Source organism: Bacillus rossius, chromosome 11 (assembly GCF_032445375.1).
Source record: "Bacillus rossius redtenbacheri isolate Brsri chromosome 11, Brsri_v3, whole genome shotgun sequence".
NCBI classification, from domain to species: domain Eukaryota; kingdom Metazoa; phylum Arthropoda; class Insecta; order Phasmatodea; family Bacillidae; genus Bacillus; species Bacillus rossius.
Window position 1 is genome coordinate 26986675 of NC_086338.1, and position 14584 is coordinate 27001258.

Below are 14584 nucleotides of genomic sequence, written 5' to 3' on the forward strand. Positions count from 1 at the left end.
TTTTTTGTAAACATATCCAGTCACTTGAAGATTTTTTGTAAAAATATCCAATCACTTGAAGATTTTTAATTTTGCAAAGCCATCAACGCACTTCTCTGCAACAACCCACGCCCCGCCCGGCCTGTGCCGTCTGTGTCCTCAGCGTTGTTTGAATATGCAATAGCTGGGGCTGTGCGAACCTGCAATTTTCAATAACAGTGAGTGTGAAAGGCGGCATAATTTCCTCATTCCACGCATGGTCAGGCTGTAACGCACAGCAGATATTCGAAGAGAATGTAGCATCCGGGACTGGCCGCAGCGTGGGAAGGTAGCGTGGAGAGGGCGGGCGGCAGACAGTCCGCGGCGCTGGGCTGGCGGGCAGGCCAGTGCGCATTCCACGTTCACACGCTGCGGCCGAAGGTTTTTTCCCTCGTTGCAGTAATGGTCGTTAATATTTAATGATATTTTGTTTATTACGACAAAATACACACAAGTAATACCAAATATATATTTAGTTCGAAAAGTTAAAGAAATAATATAAGGGGGGGGGGGGGGAGGGGGAATGGACCAGCCCCGATTTTTCAAAGGCAGCTATTTTACGAATGCCATCCTTGGAACCGTGAGCCAAGGGCGCCCATACCCATGAGCAGGGTAGGGCCGTGGCCCCCCTCCCCCCAGCTTTCAGGAAGAGGAAAATATGTATGGGTTTTTGAGGATTTTTGGCAAAAATTACTCACAAGTAATTTTTGACACTTTTTGTCACTTTTTGAAGGTCTGCCCCCCCCTTACAAACTATCATATAGTCTGGCCTCCCCTACAAACTGCCATATGGGCGCCCTTGCCGTGAGCATATGTAAAATCGTGGTTCTAGTATTATTAAAATGTGGAAACTAACAAGTTCTAGTGTTGTCACAAAAAACGAACTCGAACCCAAAATCGTTGACACAAACTTGAACCGAACTATTTTAAAGTTCGGTTCGAGTTCGAAATTTCGAACGTTCGCACAGCCTTATGCAATACTACTCTTGAAATGTCACACATGAATGGAAACTTATCAAATAAGCGTAGCATAGCAATAATTATGTATCGCGTCTATTAAAAACACGATTTTAGAGGATTTAAAAACTGTTATCCAGGACTCTTTTTGGTCATTACATATTTTGGTTTGCTACATCTGGACACACATTAATGTTAATTGTTGCTGACATCATATAACACAGTATAAACAAATACTAAACGTCCAAAATATATACGGCACAACTGCATTGCCAGTTCACTATCTATAGCCCGCCCCACTCTTAGATTGCAGTACATGGCTTATGGCGCGCGCTGTTGCCAAATCTCTAACACATTAGGAATTTCAGGAGATGTGTGTCTTTGTAATTCGGATCGAACAAGAAGCATTTTAAGAAATCATATCGTAATTTATAATATTTTATACTATTACACATATAAATTTGTAATAATGCCACTTTTATGTAAATTTCAAATAAAAACTACCTATTGCAGACGAAAATTTCTTATAGTTTTCTTTTATGTTCTAAAAATCCCATATATATATATATATATACATACATAAATATACATATATATAATCACATTTTCATGGGCCCGATAAATGCCGTATTTTTGTACAAGTCATGTCCAAAATGATAAATAAAATACGGTAATAGAAATTCTCTTTCGAGTAGTTATGGGAAAAATCCGAACAATAATTGTTATTGGGTCGAAATGGGGAAGATTTTTTGAAAAACAGAAAAATCGCAACAACTCCCATAATATGAATAATATCGCATCCATTTTAACTTATGATAACTCGGAGTACCTAATGCCAACAAATGTTTTCTAAATAAATTTTTGATACGACCAGCCATAACTGCATGGGTTCGAAATATATTTTCACCGGACAAAAAAAACGTAACTGCCTTAGTAGACACCTTATCAAATCTGTTTAAATTGTTTGTAAATATCATAATTATTTTCCAAAACTTTGTCAAAAACAATGTTTGATAAGATGCTTGGTGTTGAGAAGGATAGAAAAATAATTCAAAATTTTGTATCATCATCGCTATTAAATTCCTTCGTATTTATTTGATACATTTTACATATTATGTTCAAGATTCGATTATAATATATTTTGTAACAACCATTACTGCAAGGGGAAGAAAAAATATGGGTTTAAGGATATAAAAATCAATTTTTGTTCTAATGTAAAGAAATATAATCATCAAAATCTTCCTGCGCCTTTAGGCTGTGCCGATAAGGAATTTTTTTTAACTTTAACTTACAACAAGAATCTGTTCACACAAATTTCATTCATAGGAATTTATACGATAATTGTAACGTTAACTTGATTAAGAAATTAATAACACCACATACCTTTTAATGACTATCGCTACCGCTGACCAATGTTGATACCCCTTCCATAAGAGTAGCACAGAGCTGACCAGAAAAATGGTAAGCTTCCTTAATTGCATTGCACACACTCATATTTTTTGAAAAATACTCAAATACATTCAACACAATCTTGCGCTCCCTCCCGCGTAGCCTACCGATATAATTTCTTTTCGGTGTTCTAACTTCCATATTTTATATGTACGTAATAAAAATAAATGTAGAAAATAATATCACGTATGTTAATATATAATTTGTCAAAATTATAACTGTAGCGAGTCACCGGACACAACGCGTTGCTTCGTCGCGAGACGCGATACAAACTGGCAGGCTGGTTTTCAGAAATGCGTGTCTAAGGAAATACATAGTTGACTAAGGAAGCCATGCATTTGAAATTGCTTGCAGGACAGAACCCCACTTATCTAAACACAGAACCCTGTTTCCTCTTACGACGGCAGCTTGTGAGAGAAACCTCTATTGCAGCGCGCTCTTGTACTGATAAGACACATCTTTAACAGCTATTTCCACGGAAACTGTAGAAGCAATTGAGATGGATCTGCTTTTAAAAACTAATTCAATTCATTGTGAACATTTTTCACGCTTTCGTCCCCCATCTATCTTTAATAGAAAAAAAGTTTTCCGCTGGTAAACTTTTGATGTGTCAGTTTGTGAGAAAATGCATTTCAATATATTAAAAAAATTATTTAAGTGAAACCTGTATAGTTTTTGTCTTAAAATTTGTTCGGTGGCGTCCTAAGGCATTAATTTATTAATAAAAAAATCTGAATGATATACACATGTAGGTTTTTTTTTTGATGTGAAACATCTCGGAATACTTCAAAACAGTTCGCAGTGAATAAGTTATGTTTTTTAATTTTTTCGGACACTTAAAATATTGTTATGTATTCAAAATAAGCATTTACTGATGCGTATTTCGATGCTATACAATATGAAAAAAATCTTGGTCCAAAAATTAAAATTTTAATTTCGTTTGATTTGGCAACAACGCACGAAGAAACAAGGACAGCGCTAACGGCAATCGGCGTGTGTTAGAGAGAGAGAGAGAGAGAGAGAGAGAGAGAGAGAGAGAGAGAATGCGCCCATTTACTTCCACACTGCAATCTAAGAGTGGGATGCTCTCTACCATAAAAGGCAAGAGAATGGGTGTTATGGGTTTGACGGAGGGGAAAAAGCAAAGGGAGGAGGGTATCGTGTTGTGAGGTTGTACCATACTTTTATCGTAAATGGATTCAGAGTTTTGAACCCCAAAAATCAAATTTTCCTATTCTTGAATATTTTGCACTGCGTCTGACGATTTTGTAGAACGCAAATTTTTCACCACTAGATACGTGGGTAGTAATGAACATCCTTCAATGAATATAACAGCATTTCTGTTTTAGCAAATTTTATCACCTGATAAGCTAATAATAAATAAAAAACTGGGACAGGCATTACAAAGCACGTTTGCAAGGTGTAAAGTTTCCTTCCTAAAAAATCATATGCCACAGTTTACTTACTGATGATGTTAATTTCAAGATATGGAAAATTCCATTTTTGGAGTTTCGTAACTCGATTTATGAGTAAAGTGGTTATTAAGCTTTCGTCTTGTATTCTTTCCAGAAACGGCCTGCTGAAGTTTGTACGTATGTTTTAGATACACGTTGTGTATATTGTCGCGGGTTGAAATTTTGCAGGGTTGTTGAAATCAAATTTAGGGACTTTACTGACGGGACTCTGGGCTGGCTGCTCTGTTCACTCGTCAGCGCAAGTGGCGTGACCATGTAATTGGGGCACGGGGCCGGCGCGGCGCGCTGCGGGCTTGCAGAATTTTGTTTGTTTGTTTGGCCGCGCGCTGGCGCAGCCACGGGCCGCAGTTACTGGGGCGCGCTGTCGTAACAAGCCGCGCGGTGTGGCCTGCACATTGGGGTAGAGGGGGGGTAGTCTTCCCAGATGTTCTAGTTAGTTGTTTAGTAAATTTGACTTCAATAACGAGCTTTTGTTATGGTAGGCGCGGCAGGGCGCGCGAATTTAAGCGCAAGTGAGTGGTGACTCGGGGCTCACTCAGGCGGAGGCTATGCGTCTCACCTGTGGTCACGAGTTGTTAGTTCGTTCGTGATGTAGGAATTCAAGCTTTCGGGCGGAAGCTATGGTCGACGCCAGAGGCCACGAGTCGTTTAATTTAAGTTAGGTCATAATGTAGTCGTCAAGCTTTCGGGCGGAGGCTATGGCCCTCGTCAGGGGTCACGCGTCATAGTTTTTAAAATGTAATGTTCGTTCGGGATTTCAAGGGCAGGAGAGGCCCCTACGTTATTTTTTTAAAGTAATCGATCAAGAAAGGCTTTTCGGAAAATGTGAGTATGGACTTATCTTTGTTTTAATTTTAAGTATTAATTATGATTTGAGGTATTCGGAAGGACTAGGGAAGTGTTTAGTGAAGTTCTCTCATTCTCTCTCTTGTAAGGTCGTTCAATCGTTAAGGAAGTAAAGAGATTATTGTTTTAAATTGTAATCCCGCTATTTAAATGTTCTTTAAAATGATGTTGAGTATTTGACTTTAAGAATAAAATAATTTTAATTAAGTATTATGTTATTTTGCAAAATCTCCTTAGTTCAGCTCTCACCAGACATCCTGTACGGGATGACGAACCTATGATCCTAGGTACAGTAAAGTATTTTATGAAGTTAAGACTAGTTGATGCCAAGCGAGTTGTTTCTATGTAAAGAGCTACGATTCTCGCCCCCCCCTCTGAAGGTGGATCGTGACAGAAATGGTGGAGGCGCCGGGTAGGTTCTATTTCTGGAGAGAGAGAGAGGTAGATTTTTATGTTTATTATTAAGTTAGTTTCAGCTTCTGATAGCAGGTTATTAAGAGTTTACTTGAGGAGAGGATTACGGAATTTTAGTCTATAGTGGAGGAAGTCTTTGAGATTTTTTTTGACGTAACAGATGTTTATTTGAGGATACTTGTAAGGATAAAGTTTATAGTGATAAGTTGTTTTAAGTCGTTGAATTTATTGTAGATTTATATCGGGGATTATTACGTGAGGAGAATACGTTATAAGTTAAATGCTTATTAGAGATAATGCAAGTGGTTTAATTTAATTGAAGTTAATTTAAGATTGTAGGTTAAGAGAATTATAATTTAAAATAAAAATTTTTGTCGTAAATAGGAATTATTTTCAAGTGAAGTTTGTTTTGTTTTCGTGCGCGTAGGAGACGAGACGTACGAATTAAATCAGTCGAGGGAAGGATAAACGTTAGAAAGGAATTAAAGAGAAAACGAGAGTTTATGTAAAAGAGAGTTATAGAATTTATAGTGATGTTTTGTTTTAATAAGAAAAATGTTGAGAGTTGTTTCAGAACGACACGTCAGTGGACGTGGCAGAATGAACACGTGACGGGGAGGTGCTGAGACCTAGCGGAGAACGGAGGAACCGCAAGCGAGGGTTGGCGCACCTGATGGAATTCGGTGACGTCACGGGCTCATACGGAGACGTGGACAGGCCGTGACCTTGTTTTGATCAGCTGTACGGTAACTTAGCGATAAGAAAATAGACTATTGGTTAAATAAATTTAAATTTAAGTGTGTTTTAGGAGAAGAGGAACTTTCAGTATGTAAGTAATTTAATTTAAGAAGTGTATGATGTATAGGCTAGAAGTGTTTCGTTGTAAGTTGTTTATGTTTTTGTTAGTTAAATTCTACCTCGGTTTTAAAAATATTTTTTTGGGATTTGTAAACATTATTAAGGAGGTACACTATAAAATCGATAAGCATTGAGAAAACTGGGAAGGCTAGATTTTGTGTGTAGAGGGAATTTACTCCAAAAGAACAGAGAGACAAAATTAATGTTTTCATTAGGGCGAGGGACCCTAAGGTGAGGCGTTGTGTCCCTGGGAAGAAAGGGAATTGTAGCGCAGACCATAGGAGATGGGCTGACTACGGAATTAAGGGTCAGGAGAATCCTGAGAGTTGTGAGTAGTTTGGGGCAGGAGTTCCCCATGGTAGTACCGAAGTGGCTATCCTGTATGGGATAGGGTACCATTTCAATGAAGTTTGTTGGTGGGGTTAGAGCCCCCTGTGTAGTGGGCCTATAGCAGATAGGCACTACAGTGAAATTTTTGGTTATTTTGTGAGGTAAATTCCCTGGAGGTTAAGTAAGATTGGATTCAGTTAGGAAGGAGGGAAATGAGAAACATTGCTGTAGAGAGTTAGTGTACTTGCCTAATGTGAAATTGAATTTTACTAAATTAATTTAGGAGAAAGTTTTGTTCGGTAAATAAATAATAATGGAAGATAGCTAGATAATTAATTAATTTTTTTTGAGTAAGGTGTTTTAAGTAATGAAATAAAATAAGGTGAAGTAATTTGAATAATTGGGGAGGAGTTTCTTTAAGAGTTTAGATAATTGTTTTTGAATTTATTGAGATATTCAGCCAGTGAAGTTTGAGTGTGAGAGATACAGTGAGATTTTAAGGAAATCGGTTGTTTATTAATTAGGACAAATGAGATTTTATGATTAAGAGTCAGTAAGCATAGTTAAAATTTACGACATGATATTTGTTGACAGTTTACAGTTATTAAGGAGAAAACAGAGTAATCTATTTATTTTTATTTTAATGGTTTGAAGATAAGATTATGAATTTTTTTTGGAAGTTTCTTTGGCATGTTGGAATAATTTTTTTTGATTTTTAGAATTTACAGAGAAAATTTAATTGATTTACATTAGTTTGGAAGTATGGAGGTTTAGTGTTCGATTAGCCCTAACTTGATGGTCGGATCCCAAAAGAATGCCGTAAAACCGATAGCCAATTGAGAGGAATGCGGTAGGCGCTTGTGTAGAGAGGGGTTGTGGGAAAACTCCTTGGGACTGATGGCAGATCAGGGGCCCTAAATAGTGTGTGATGCTGTAAAACCAGTGCAGAGAAAGCCTGGTATGCTTAAATTTTTGGGCACAGGTTATGTAAACCTGGGGTTCCATGGGATTTAGTCATGTTAGCTGCTGTGAGACATTAAGATTTCCAGGCTCCATAGTAAATTCAATGTAAATTTTTGTTTTCTTAAAATAATAAATTTGTTTTTAATTTATTTGAGATATTTGATTTGTAACAGTGAATACAGACCCCGAGGAATAAGAGTTGTCATGCTGTGAGAGGAGAAGGTGGTAGGCCTAAAAGGGTACAGGCACCACAGAGGTTATGTGCATTGCATAATTTAAATATAAGGAAACTTGAGAATTTGAAATTTTGTTGTTGGTTTGTACACCCATAAGAAGAGTATAGGCAGAATTTTTATTGTTATGAGATGTCTAATTTAATTGAAAAGAAGAAAGTTTAAAGATGCAAGGTAACATTATTATTGTAATAATTGAAAGAGATTAAGAGGTAGAGAGAAATAGGCAGTTTTTGTTTGTAAGTACTAAAGTTTACATATAGAAATTTAGTAACTAAGAATGAATAATAAGTTAAGTCTAGTGTAAAAGTTTTTTTTAAGTTTGTTAAGTTAAGAGTCACAAGTAAATTTTTTTTTAGAGAGAATGTCTTTGATAGGAAGTATTAGAAACTTATGGGAATTTTAGGGTAACATAAATAATGTAGGTAATGAATAATAAATAGATGGTAGGTCTTAAGTTAGGATTAACATTTGAAGCAGAATTTAATTAAGAAGAAGGAAAATAAATAGGCCTAATGAAAAGAACAAAAAAGGATTTTATGGTAAAGCATTTTTTTTAAGTAATAAACAATGAATAATAATGTTGTTTCAGGGTAATGTGTACTAATAATACAATTTTTTTTTAGGACCAAAGAACAGGAATTATGTAATTTAAATTAACATGTATTTTTGAAACTGTTACAGATTCCTTAAGATGAGCTGAGCAGCAGTCCAGTTTACAAGATGACAAGAGTTCGAGAGACAAGATACAAGATCACTGAAACAAGAGCCAAGACTGAAGATACAAGAGAAGAGAAAGCTGGCAGCCATGGACTTACAAGTGGAGATTAATAAGGTCATGTAAAGTTTTATTTTTTTATGGAAGACAGTAACTGGAGTTTTTTTGTTATAAACATTATTTACAGAACTTTTTAGGTTATAGTAATGTAATGGAACTAGTGAGTTGTGGTAGCTGTCAAAAAGAACTAATACCTTAAGTTTAATTTTTAAAGTTAATTTTCTTAATTTACAGAGGGATTAGTAGTTTTTTTTAAAACCTTATTTAGGTTGGAATTTAAATACAATAGCTTATTATAAATGTGTACGAACAGTTCAAGTTCACAGTACTGATAGGTAGGTCAGATGATCTTATTGATTTTGATGATTTGTTGTTTTGAGTTGATTTTTAAGTGTTGTGAATTAGACAATGAAATAGTTCTGAAAACTTAAATTATTTCAAGCTAAGAAATAGTAAATTTAATTGTAACTCGAAGGACACCAGAATTTACTTTTTTTTTGAATTAGTAATGTTTGAAAATTTTATACTTTACAAGAAAGGTTATAAACAAACAGATCGGATGGAACAAGGATGCAGTAAATCACAATTTCATTTAGAATTATTGATTAGCTTTTGAGGTTATGAAGTAAAAGTAATTATAGTTTAAAAGTTTGAATAAAAAAAAAATGTTTTTTTTTTATTTGTTTGAAATAGAAAGTTTAAAAGTTAATTAGTCATGATCTAGGTGGGTGATGGGGTGGGAATTGGCCACTCTTTTTCCCTATAACCTCCCTAACATGGCCTTCTATTACAACTAACATAAATAAAGAAGAAGAAAAATGAAGAATTATTAGTTAGAATGTTTCTTTCATGAAGATACCTGATGAACTTTTACTGTTTGGAAGAATAGAAGCAAGGTTAGTCAGATATTTTTACTCAGAAGAAGAAGAAGATAAAGCAGTTTTATGACTCGACAAGCCAGAGATTGGTGTTTCCCCTCTGCGCTTCTATTGACTACGTTGTTTACTCTCATGGGATAGCTGGTTCGGCACCATGGAGAGAGATTGGTGGGCATTGTGGTTGCCCCCAGAAGAAAAGAAGAGTAGAAGAGGTTATGGGTGGGTCATGTGAACTGACCTTCAACCCAGTTACTTCGTGGGAACTATTTGCTGTATAGAGAAGATCAAGACTCAAGAGTTAGGGAAAATCATTGGAGGTCATGTTTCCCTTCCTTAAGTTTTTCCTATCAAATTATTTGCCTGATTAGATTATGCTAAGGGTGGGATACTTTATGTTAGCAGTTGAATTAATTAATTTTATTTTTTTGTGTGTTTGCATCCTTGCCCATCGATTGCAGTTTAGTAGTTAGTTTTGTATTTGTCAGGCGTGATGGTAATGCCTGTTGATGATGTTTCAGAATTGTAATCTGTTCGTGATGAGGATGGCACAACTCCGAAGCAGATGTGGGGAGAAGTTGTGAGCTGCCCTGGAAGCCAGTCCAGTAGCTGTTGGAGTTGAGTGGTGTTTGCTGATGGCCAGCCCAGGGAGCTACTCTTCTCGACAACACTGACTTCGAGGAGTTGCACCAACCTTCACGAGATAAGAGTTTAATTAATTGAAACACTGTAAGGACACTTAATTTTTTTTGAAGAACGAAAGAAGTATGGTAATAAACGGAAACCGAAAAAAAAAATAATAATAATTATCAAGAATTTGCACATTGTTTAACGAATACTGAGAAACTAAGAACAGTAATTTAATTTGTAAAGAGAGCTTCACTAACAGAACAATTTTTTTAGAATTGAGAACTCGAGCCTCTGAAGGTTCCTGTGAGAACAAACCAGATAAAAGTTTTACATTTAATTTTATGAATACTTGTTGTTTTAAAATAAATCTTATGCAGAATCTAGATGTATGTTCAGACAGCAAGGAACTAAGAAAATTATTATTTTTGTGAAATGAGGAATTTATAGTTATGGTTTAATGGAAAAAGACAATTTGTAATTTTGAGGTAGCTCGATGGGGCTCGAGCTCTGTGAGGGGAGGGTTATGTCGCGGGTTGAAATTTTGCAGGGTTGTTGAAATCAAATTTAGGGACTTTACTGACGGGACTCTGGGCTGGCTGCTCTGTTCACTCGTCAGCGCAAGTGGCGTGACCATGTAATTGGGGCACGGGGCCGGCGCGGCGCGCTGCGGGCTTGCAGAATTTTGTTTGTTTGTTTGGCCGCGCGCTGGCGCAGCCACGGGCCGCAGTTACTGGGGCGCGCTGTCGTAACAAGCCGCGCGGTGTGGCCTGCACATTGGGGTAGAGGGGGGGTAGTCTTCCCAGATGTTCTAGTTAGTTGTTTAGTAAATTTGACTTCAATAACGAGCTTTTGTTATGGTAGGCGCGGCAGGGCGCGCGAATTTAAGCGCAAGTGAGTGGTGACTCGGGGCTCACTCAGGCGGAGGCTATGCGTCTCACCTGTGGTCACGAGTTGTTAGTTCGTTCGTGATGTAGGAATTCAAGCTTTCGGGCGGAAGCTATGGTCGACGCCAGAGGCCACGAGTCGTTTAATTTAAGTTAGGTCATAATGTAGTCGTCAAGCTTTCGGGCGGAGGCTATGGCCCTCGTCAGGGGTCACGCGTCATAGTTTTTAAAATGTAATGTTCGTTCGGGATTTCAAGGGCAGGAGAGGCCCCTACGTTATTTTTTTAAAGTAATCGATCAAGAAAGGCTTTTCGGAAAATGTGAGTATGGACTTATCTTTGTTTTAATTTTAAGTATTAATTATGATTTGAGGTATTCGGAAGGACTAGGGAAGTGTTTAGTGAAGTTCTCTCATTCTCTCTCTTGTAAGGTCGTTCAATCGTTAAGGAAGTAAAGAGATTATTGTTTTAAATTGTAATCCCGCTATTTAAATGTTCTTTAAAATGATGTTGAGTATTTGACTTTAAGAATAAAATAATTTTAATTAAGTATTATGTTATTTTGCAAAATCTCCTTAGTTCAGCTCTCACCAGACATCCTGTACGGGATGACGAACCTATGATCCTAGGTACAGTAAAGTATTTTATGAAGTTAAGACTAGTTGATGCCAAGCGAGTTGTTTCTATGTAAAGAGCTACGATTCTCGCCCCCCCCTCTGAAGGTGGATCGTGACAATATATGTAAACTTAATATGTATTATATATATATATATATATATATATATATATATATATATATAGTGCTCAATAACCAAGAGTAAACTTATTTTGGTTAAGTAGCTGAACCTATGACTAGCCTACGGAAAGAAAACGCTACGTAACATGAACGAAAAAAAATCTAAAGTAATAATTTTTCACTCAAATTAATTACATGTTTCAATATTAATTTTCGATGGGCTCTTTCTTGGTCATCTTTATTGGAAGGCCGCGGTGTGCTAGGGTTAATGGCTGTCGCTCATTAGCTGTTATAGTCTCTGTATCATATTTAGATATATGGTAGCTTCAATTACAGAACAGCCACTGAGCGACAGGCATCAAGTCCTCTCACATCTTAGGCCGCGGCCTTCCACCATAGACGGCCATGGCTCTTAACGACACATAATTCAGTCTAAAATTTGCCGCAATATAGATTCACTACTTAAAATATAACAAGACTCGCTGGAAAAGGATTGAAACCCAGGCCAATGCGAGTGGGTGCTGGTGTGTGTGATGGTTAGAGACCCGGAAAATTCGCGGGTTCAACGATCTCCAGGATAGACTCCAATGTCCTTTATACACTCGGGCAAATGCCAACTGTTCATGGGCTGCTGACTTGTGAGTCGTCTCGACTGGGTGGCCTGTGATTCGACACTTATATGAGTGAGGGTCTCTGATTGGCCCTCAGTCCTCCAGATTAACAGTGAACCAATGACAGAAGCAGCACTAAGGTATAATTAGGGATAGGAAAAATTTGCGGGTTCAATGACCTGCAGGATGAACTCCATAGTTCTACGTACACTCGGTCAAATGCCACCCACCCATTGGCTGCCGTCTTGTGAGACGTCCCAACGTAGCAGCCTGTGATTCGATAAAGCTTTGGTCGGGCGTTTCTAATCGTCCCAGAGTCATCCAGGTGAGTTGTGAGCCAATAGCAGAGGCAGCACTGAGGTGTAACTATTTGTAATTTTAGCCTATCGCGAAATGAACCCGCGAATTTTTCCTATCCCTAGGTATGGTTATTGGAATTTTAGCATAACACGAAATGAACCCGCGAATTTTCCGGGTCTCTAGTGAAGGTACAATAATTCGTTGCGTGTTGTTCGCCGCCTGCGCGAATGAAAATGATGGTACCACTGGCCTCGTGGGGGCTGGCAGCAGTGGGTAGTGAGCTGGTGTTGGCTGTGGTGCAACAGGCGGTGCTGTTTCTGCGCGCGAAGAACACCTGTTCCTGGCGGAATTGTACGTACTTCAGGTACTCGGGGCAAAGTTCGGAGTTTCCCCCGTGCACGCCTTTGCCTTTGCAGTTGGCACAGTTCGGATTTTTGCTGAGGTTGGGGACCCGGCGCAGTGTTTGCATCTGGTAGCGAGGCGGCAGAAGTTGCGAGTGTGCAAGTACGTCCAGCAGTTCTGACACTGCGCAACGTCTCCGACACGTTTCTTGTAGTGCGTCACTTCAACTCTGGTCATGTTCATCGTTGTCAGTGACGTGAGGCGAGGGAGGGTGTCATTCTTTGCGGCCGTGACGCAGAAAAGAGGAAGAGGTTCCTCCCAGGTGTTAATGGGACACTGGCTGATCCAGAGGGGGGGGGGGGGGCATAGCAGCATGGCCCTCCCCTGAACCCGGAATATATATTATAATTTTCTCCTAATTCCTTACCATAGTTTCTCCAAACTTACACAAGTGTTATTTTACTGCAGTGCTATAGATAATAGGACGTTTTAAAACTAGAAATAAAACCAACTAAATATTTTTAAGTTCTAAATGTGCGAATATTGTATTAGAAAATTTAATTTGGCCCTCCCCTGACCTTCATTCTGGATCCGCCCTTGTAATGGGATCGGCAGGGTCCGCGCATTTTTTTTTCTGGAACTGGTACAAGCCAAGGATGGTGTACCCGCGTGCCTCTGGATCTTCTCTGATTGAATCGGTAGGAGTGGCGCGCGGCATCCTTACAACAACTTTCCGAGGCAGCTCAGAGGAGGTACAGAAGGTGTAGTAGGGAATGGGGACTGAGTCCAGGTACTGTTTCATTGAATTGCAGGCTTGCATGTGTTCGCATGCAATCTGCAACCCCTCCGCGCACGAGAGAAATCTGCGCGGCCCCCTGGGGCGAGCGATCGCATGCGAGACACAAGTTGGCTGCGGAGAGGCTGGTCGGGAATTACCAGCCTCAGCTGTCGGGGAGAGGGGGGGGGGCGGAAGCGGTGGCTGCGCCCTGATTGGACAGAGTGGTTGGAGAGGGGGCGCTGCCGTGCCGTGGGCCGGGAGTTGTCTGCCTCCGCGAGCAGCGTGGCGAAACAGCCTGGGCAGCTGTGGCTGGGCTGACGTGAAGTCGCCCGCCCCTGGGGGCGCATGCGCCCCTGGCTAATAATAACCCAGGAGCTCCCAACCTTAAATGCGGGCCGTAAGGCCCAAGCACCCAACTCCACCAAGGTTGATTTTCAGCCCCTCCAACTCTTCTTACCTGGACCCTTCTTCCTCTTGTCCAGTAGTTACCTGCTTGCTTAATGCATGTTAATTGATCCCCGCATGAACCGGCCCAGGGTTTTCCCTGTGTCTATGCAGGTTTTACCTGGGCCACACTTAGCTAGCTTTTAAGCTAGGCGACCAATGGGGCGTCAGTCATGGCGCCAATCGCAGCCATGGCTGGCCAATAAACCCCAATAAGCACATGATGCACGCGCCCTTGTCCTGCATGGTTAAAAACCCGCATGGTAGAGTGTATAGGCTTCGGCCTGAGACACACTTAGGTCCTCCCCTAACCTGGACCCTCCCCTACACACTTAGAATTAACTTAGGCTAGGAAAAAAAAAAAAATCGCGAAACAAGGGCGACCTCCCCCCGCCTGACATCTACACTATTAAAAATAGAGCCAAGCAACATGCGACAGCTATTTTACTTCTTTCTGGCCCGTGATCCACCTTTAATCTTCAAAATCGCACACTTCGCGCCCCGCCGTCGTTTCCGATGATTCGAACAAAGTGACGGGGTCGCACTATTTATATTGGTGACCACACAGCGAGTTATGGGAACGTAAAAGTTCCTGGTATCGCTGTCACACGCTCCCGGCCGAGCATGTGAGGAAACGGCGGCGGCGAAACGATTCCAAACCGTG

At 39.6% G+C, this 14584-nt stretch overlaps 1 protein-coding gene and 1 long non-coding RNA gene across 4 annotated transcripts in view; one reads left to right on the forward strand and one right to left on the reverse strand.

Moving 5' to 3' along the window:
* LOC134536722 (proton channel OtopLc-like) overlaps window positions 1-14584 on the reverse strand; it is a 380858-nt gene that overhangs the window by 16378 nt on the left and 349896 nt on the right. The window lies entirely within an intron of this gene.
* On the forward strand, window positions 5535-11255 carry LOC134536719 (uncharacterized). Its single transcript, XR_010075853.1, has 2 exons — window positions 5535-5988; window positions 8228-11255. It is a non-coding gene; the product is annotated as an uncharacterized LOC134536719 (long non-coding RNA).